Raw genomic sequence first — 7,852 nt, forward strand, 5'->3', positions numbered from 1 at the left:
GAGAAATGTAGCCCTGGAGGTGTCGAACACGTTTAAGCTCCAGTTTAAGGTTAAACTGGAGCTTAAACGTGGAAATGGAGAAAGCAACCCTGGAGGAGAAAACTTGGTCGAACACGTTTAAGCTCCAGTTTAAGGTCAAACTGGAGCTTAAACGTGGAAATGGCTCCCTGGTGCACTTCCCATTTCTGGCGTTTAACCTCCAGTTTAAGGTTAAACTGGAGGTTAAACGTGGAATGCTTCTTTGGTGAGACTTTCATTCTGGCGTTTAACCTCCAGTTTAAGGTTAAACTGGAGGTTAAACTTCAGTTTCAGCATTTCTTAGCCTTCATGATTCTGGCGTTTAAGCTCCAGTTTAGGCTTAAACTGGAACTTAAACTCCACATGTGATATTCAAGCTTCCTTTATTGACTTTGTTGCTTCCTTGCCTAGCCTCTTCTTCCCTGAAATCATCCAAACAATTGCATCAAAGTCTTACAAAATTTCATGAGAAATCTTCCATTCATAGCATTCAAGTAATATAACTAAAACTCATGGAATTTGCATCAAAATCATATTGTTTGGATGGTTCATTGCTTTGTTATTCTTTTAACCATTCTTGGTTACTTTAAGCTCAAGAAAATGCATAAAACCACTAAAACTAACAGAAAAATACTAGTGAAACTAGCCTAAGATGCCTTGGCATCACAACACCAAACTTAATACTTGCTTGTCCCTAAGCAAGTCCTGAGTTATTTGAGAAGAAAGTATGAAACAGAAAGCAATTACATTGGCTATATTAGCAAGCATTTGAAGTTCATCAGAAGGGTTTTATGCAGAAAGTTGCAGCATCACTTTTTCATTCTTATCAGGTAAGATTATCACTTTTTCCTTGCATCCATCAAACACTGCTATGGCCTCTTGTTATTCTTATGTCCTTGGCACTTCTCTTCTTTGTTTTTCTTTTCTTTTTCTTAGAGCTTCTTTGCTCCTTGTTTGCTTAGTGTCATGTGTTGCACAAGCCTTTGGCATTTTCTTTTTCTTATCAGTGCACTACACATATCCACTCCAGGCATTTTAGTTCACATTTCTTCTTGAGACATTGGTGCCCAGCACCTCTTTGTGTGACTAAATGTTTTGTATTTAGGTTGCTCTTGATAATGGACTTTTGGTTGATAATCCCGGGTTAGTTAACCCAAGTTACCAAGTGTTGAAACACTCCTCAGAACCTATTCATCCAAGCATATCCTTAATACATAAACACCACAGGCATTTGTCTCAGAAGTTCAAACCATTGGTGCCTAGCTTATTTTCTCAATTTTCTTGCTTTTTGGTTACCCTTTTTCAGTGGCTTTTTCTTCTTCTTTTTCTTTCTTTTTCATGGCCAAAGACATTTATTCATCAAGATCCATAGACAGTTTTCAATTTCTACACAAAAAATGATAATTCTACACTCTAATTCCAGTGATCTGACTAAACAATCAAGCATGCATACCACCACTTAATTCTACTTGATTTGTCACTAATTGAGCCAAGTTACTTTTGTTCAAACTTTTCTTTTATTTTTTTGGAAACAGAACAAGCATGGCAAGCACTTGTTTAAGAAGGTGAAGTTAAATCCAAACATCTAGGCATTCATTTTATTCAAAACAATAAACAGACACTCATACTAAAAAAAAAAAAAAAAAAAAAAAAAAAAAAAAAAAACTCCACATAACACTTAAATGACTTATGATGAAAGAAAGCTCATAAAGACAATCCACCAATTATCATTTGATTATTAAGGAACGAGACCACCTCTTATTTATTGCTTGGTTCTTCTTAATTCTTGGGATCCTGCTTCTTCTTGCTTCCTGCCTCTTTTTGACCACTTGTGCTTCCTTTGTCTTTTCTCATGAGCTTTTTCCAGAATCCAGCTTTTTTCATCGTTTCTTCCACTCCTTTTTCAAGGATCATTGCCTTGTTTATTTCTCCTTCTTTCCTCCCTTTGAAATACTCATCAAAAGCTGGGAATGCTGGGTCCATCTTGTGTAGATGTTCCCCTATGTAGTTAAGCTTGATTTGCGAACTGATGTTGTAATCAGCTTGGACTGAGTATCTTGCATTTTGTAAAGTGGTGGCTTCCTTGATTGCCAAGACATTGGCATCTTGGTGTTGGCATATGTGGCTGAAGGATTCCTGTAAGTGTAAATTCTGTTCCCTTTGCAGATCTAAGAATCTTGATTCAAAGTTCCTTTGCATATCCATCATTTTTAGGTGAAAGTCCTCTTGTCTCTCCTGAGACCTCATGTATTGTTGAGACATTCCTTCCATGATTTCCTGCATTCTGCTCATATCCATGGGGTCTCTGGGAATTCTTTGTCTTCTTTCTGGAATTGCTTGCTCTTCTTGCTCTTCTTCTCTGTCTTCTCCTTCCTGTCCTTCTTGTTTTGCTTCTTGTTCTGCTTCCGCTTGTTGCCCTTCTTCATTTCTTCTTCTTGTATGTCTTGGAGGAGTTGGGCCAAGAGTCATTCTGTACGCAGTTATGGCCAATCCAGGATATAGCCAATTAGGTCTTTCATCTTCAAGTGGTACTTGGGCATCGATGCATAATCTAATGATGGTGCTAGGGAAGTGGAGCCAGGATTCAGGGTCACTTTTCTCACTAAACTCTTGTATCTGTTCAGCAATGAGTTTATGAACTTTGATCTCCCCTCCCACCATAATGCAATGAAGCAAGATGGCTCTTTTAGGGACTATTTCTGAAGAGTTTGCAGTGGGTAGGATGGATCTCCTAACTATTGCATACCACCCTTTAGCTTCAGGTGTTAGGTCTCCCCTTCTCAAGACTCTTGGAGCCCCTCTTGTTTTTCTCACCCATTCAGCTCTGATGGCACAAAGATCTTCAGCAATAGTCGTGTAGTCAGGTTCTCCTATCATCCTTTCCTCATAACTTGCTTGGCTGAAATGTATGTTTTTCAGGCCAAGAGTTTTCATGATTGCCTTGGGGCTGAAGTCAACTTCCACCCCTCTCACATAGCTTTTGTATGTGGGTTTCTTGGTTGAGTCTTCCCTCACTGCATTTGCATAGAACTCCTTCACCAAGTTGATGTTGATTTTAGTGATTGGCTTAGTCAGGAGCTCCCACTTCCTCTTTTTGATCTTCTCCCAAACACCTGGGAACTCATCCTTTTCAAGATCAAAGGGAACCTCAGCTAGTACCCTTTTAGGTCTCATCCATTCGGCTTGAATCTCATGGAAAACTGATTTGTATCTCCTTGCATCGAATTCCCTGTTCTCCTCCATTGGTTGCTTGTCTTTTCTTCTTTTGTGGCTAGATGAAGCTGCCATTGGTTCTTTAGTTTTGGGGTAAGTGACAAGCTAAAGTTGACAAGGTGAAGCAAGAAGTGTTGTTGGAAATGTGGGGAGGTTGTTTTCGACAAGAGATAGTTTGTGCTATGATGAAGAAAATGTGCATGAAGGAGATTTGGTGGTGTTGAACTCGTTCCCCAAGTGGTTCTTTATAGGGCCCTTAAGTGAAAAATGGACGGCTAGGGTGGTTTGTGAAGGGTGTCTTGATGGTAAATATATGAATTAGGGAGAAGGACGAATTGCTTTTCATTTTCTTGGAAGTATTCTGGGTGCATTAGGTTGTACATGTAGCAATCTTTTCTTGCAGAACTTCCTTTTCCCATGTGTTAGCTTCAAAGACTTGTAAACTTTCTTTTTGACCAAGCACCGTACCTCCCTTTGTCTTTTTCCTCCATTTTTGTCTTTTCTTTTGTACCTGCACAAACAAACAAGTTTGCTATCATTTTTCGGTCCATGTGAATTATGAATAGTACTTGCACATGTAAATCAATGATTGACTTCATGAGCTTATAGCCGTGACTTCTATATGTATGCACACTTATTATTTGGACTCCAAACTTAGTATTTGGTAAAGTCTCCTGATGACATGAAATCCATATTGGTTGTCCTTAATGAATGTGCTTAATTCTAATAAATCATAGTCACCTTGGCTCTTTGATTCTAAACAAATTTACTACCCTAAGTAATTGAAACCAAAGCGTTAAAACATGCGAATGGTATACTTGTCATGAATTTTGAAATCCAGAGGAACTTCTTACTTTTCATAAACCGCATTCAAAGAGGAACACCAAACTTAATCTTTGGTTGTGCACTTTGAATGAAAAATTGAATGCACTTTGAATAAAATTTGGGGTGCCTTCAGGCACACCAAACTTAGAGACAAATTGCATTTTACATGCAATGTTTAGTGCACTCTTTCAGCAGTTGTCCTGAGGATTCAAGTTCATGCATAAGAAACCATGCTTTATTAGATGCACAACAAAACAAAACAAAAAAAAAATAAGGATATTAAACATGGGTTGCCTCCCATGAAGCGCTTCTTTAACGTCACTAGCTTGACGGTTGTCCCTTGTTAGGGTGGATTGTAGTGCTTGACGTCTTCTCCTCTCACTATGAAAACGTCCCCACTTGATTCATTCATGACCTCTAAATGTTCCATAGAAAGAACTTTCCTGATTGTGAACACTTGAGGGAGCTGGGAAGGAATGGTTTTGAGGCCAGGTGGGATTAGCAGATAATGACTTGATATCACGTTATCTCCCGGAGAAAAACCTTCAGTGGGAATTTTCTTGTTTCTCCACCCTCTTGGCAATCTCCCTATTATTCTTCCCTTTCTCTTGAGGATTTCTTCATTGACCCTTATGTCAGGAGGGTCCTTCTGATCTGTTTCCGTTGATTCTTGTGGTTTTAACTCTTGCAACTCTTGTTTGCCTTCCAAGGACTGTTTTAGAGTTTCAGCTGCTGGATTACTTTCCTCCAAACACAGATGGCTACTATTATCCTTAGGCTTTTCAGGTTCTGGTTCAGGCTCAGATGCAGGTTTGAAAACTTTGAAAATGAGCTGTTCATCATGTATTCTCAGAATTAGCTCTCCTTGTTCTACATCTATGAGCGCTCTAGTAGTGGCTAGAAATGGTCTGCCCAGAATGATAGGGTGTAAGTAGCTTTCCTCCATGTCCACAATGACAAAGTCTGTGGGGAAGTAATAATCCCCCACTTTCACCAGCACATTTTCAACTACCCCTTCAGCTTGCTTCTGAGTTTTGTCAGCCAGTTGTATGATTACATCAGTGGATCTCACCTCATTCAGTTGTAGCTTCTTCATAAGAGTTAGAGGCATCACATTTATGCTAGCTCCTAGATCACAGAATCCTCTGTCAATTTTTGTTTCCCCTATGATGCAAGGGATATGAAAACTTCCTGGGTCTGTTTTCTTAGAGACTGTGTCCTTCTTGATGAGAGCACTGCATTCTTTGTTCATTGTTACCGTTTGTCCTCCCTTCAAAACTCTTTTCTTGCTCAACAATTCCTTTAAATACTTGATGTGTGTAGGCATTTGATGGAGAATCTCAAGAAAGGGAATATTGATATGGAGAGAGTTAAATGTCTCTAAAAACCTTGAATAGGTTTTCCCTTTTTCACCTCCTCCTAACCTCTGAGGAAATGGTGCTTTTGGTTGGTATGTTTCCATCGTGCCTTTTTGCAGTTCCTTGGCTTGCTCAGTTTCACTTTCCTGCTTAGCTTCTTCCACACCTTCCTTCAAGATTTCTGGCTCCTGCTCTGAGGGCCTGATTCCTTCTTCTTCTGAGACTTCCTTCAATATGGTGATGGCCTTGCATTCTTCCCATCTTACTCTCTTTTGTTCCCCTTTAGGATTCTTTTCTGTGTCACTAGGGAACACTGCAGTTGATTTGGGGGCCTGTTGAGATAGCTCTCCTACTTGAGATTCCATCCTCTTGAGTTTTTCACCATGGTTTCTTAAGGTAGTTCTCACATCATCCCTGAAGCTTTTCAATTCAATTATGTCTTGACTCATGGTTGCCATCATTCCTTCTATCCGGTTTAATTGATCTTGAAATTGTTGGTTCGGATTAGGTTGGGTAAGTTGATTATTTTGGCCATGATATGGTGGTTGAGAGTAAGTGTTTTGTGTGGCTTGGTATGATCTTTGGTTGGAGTTTTGGTATGTGGAATTTTTATGTTGGTTGTGGTTGTAAGGTTTGTGGTTTTGTGGTTGGGTTTGTTGGTTTCCCCACCCAAAGTTTGGGTAATTTTTCCATCCTGGGTTGTAAGTGTTGGAATGTGGATCATATGATTGCCTTTGTTGGTTTCCCACATAGTTGGCCTCTTCCCAATCACCTCCTTCAATGCTTACTTCCTCTTGATCTTGTGTGTGTATTGCAGCCACTTGCTTTGTTTCTAATTGCCTGGTAAGCTCTGCTAGTTGCTTGGCAAACACCTTGTTTTGGGCTAGAATTGTATCAACATGGTTCAGCTCCATGACTCCCTTAGTGTTGTGCCTTTCTGATGCATAGTAGTACTCATTCTCAGCCACTGTCTCAATCACTTCAATGGCCTCTTCCACAGTCTTTTTCCTGTTCAATGAACCTCCTGATGAATGGTCTACAGCCTTCCTTGATTCATAAGAGAGTCCATCATAGAAAATATGCAATTGCACCCAATCATGGAACATGTCTGGTGGGCATTTCCTTGTCAAATCCTTGAATCTCTCCCATGCCTCGTAGAGAGTTTCACCATCTTGTTGTCTAAAAGTCTGAACCTCAGATCGAAGCCTATTGACCTTTTGTGGGGGGTAGAAACGTGCCAGAAACTTGCTTTCCACCTCATCCCATGTTGTTAGACTCCCCCTTGGGAATGATTCCAGCCACTTAGCTGCCTTGTCCCTAAGTGAAAATGGGAACAAAAGCAGTTTATAGGCATCTTCCTGGACTCCATTGGACTTCACAGTGTCACAAATTCTCAGGAATTTTGTGAGATGTTGGTTGGGATCTTCATTAGCACTCCCACCAAATGAACAATGATTCTCCACAAGTGATATTAGCTGTGGTTTGAGCTCAAAATTGTTGGCCTGAATGGGTGGTTTCTGGATGCTGCTACCACAATTCCCAGAGGTTGGGTTTATGTATGAACTAAGAACCCTCCTCTCAGGAATGGCATTGTTTCCATCAGCTCTCTCATGGTTGTGAACTTCTCTATCCATGTTGAGATCTAAAGCTTCCTCAAAATTGTCCTCAGATTCTCCTTCAGATTCCTCTTCTCCCAGTACTCTCTTCCCTCTTGCTTCCCTTCTCAGTCTATGAAGGGTCCTCTCTGGTTCGGTATATGGAGGAGTTGATGTCTCTCCTCTCCTACCTGTCATACAAGAACACAGCACAGGCAACAAACAAGTGAAATACTCTTGGTTAATGGAAGAGTATGGTTAGAGCAATTGAGGAATTAATTCAAACAGTTAGTGAGTCAGTGAGTTAGTTGCTTGAATTTAAAGGCATAAAGAAAGAAAGCATGTAACAGAGTGCAGAAATTAAAATTCAACAAGTAACTTGAACTGAATTAACAAAGCAAGAAAAATGCTCAATCTAGTTAACTTCCAATTTGAGAATTGTCAATCGAAAACCAATCCCCGGCAACGGCGCCATAAACTTGATGCGCATAAACTTGTTATGCTACGATTTAGGAAATTGCCGATCGGCAAAATTCCTTCCGGCAAGTGCACCGGTTATCGTCAAGTAAAAACTCACAATAGAGTGAGGTCGAATCCCACAAGGATTGGTTGAATGAGCAATTCGGATTAGAAGTATGTTCTAGTTGAGCGGAATCAAGATTTAGATGAGAATTGCGGAATGTAAAATTGGCGGGAAAAGTAAATGACAAGAAATTGAAATGGCGGAATCTTAAGTTGCATGAATTAAAGAGCAAAAGCTAAATTGCTGAAATTAAAAGGGAATGGGGGTGATTGCATGAATTGAGTTGCAGAATGTAAAGAGAAAGTGGAAATCAGAAATGG

At 39.9% G+C, this 7,852-nt stretch overlaps 1 non-coding gene across 1 annotated transcript; it reads left to right on the top strand.

Annotated features, from left to right (window-relative positions):
- Nucleotides 1-6,518: 6,518 nt before the first annotated feature.
- LOC112738568 (small nucleolar RNA R71) lies at nucleotides 6,519-6,622 on the top strand. The gene has a single exon (XR_003169522.1). It is a non-coding gene; the product is annotated as a small nucleolar RNA R71 (small nucleolar RNA).
- The last annotated feature ends 1,230 nt before the right edge of the window (nucleotides 6,623-7,852 follow it).

This window comes from Arachis hypogaea, chromosome 13, assembly GCF_003086295.3.
Source record: "Arachis hypogaea cultivar Tifrunner chromosome 13, arahy.Tifrunner.gnm2.J5K5, whole genome shotgun sequence".
Lineage (NCBI taxonomy): Eukaryota > Viridiplantae > Streptophyta > Magnoliopsida > Fabales > Fabaceae > Arachis > Arachis hypogaea.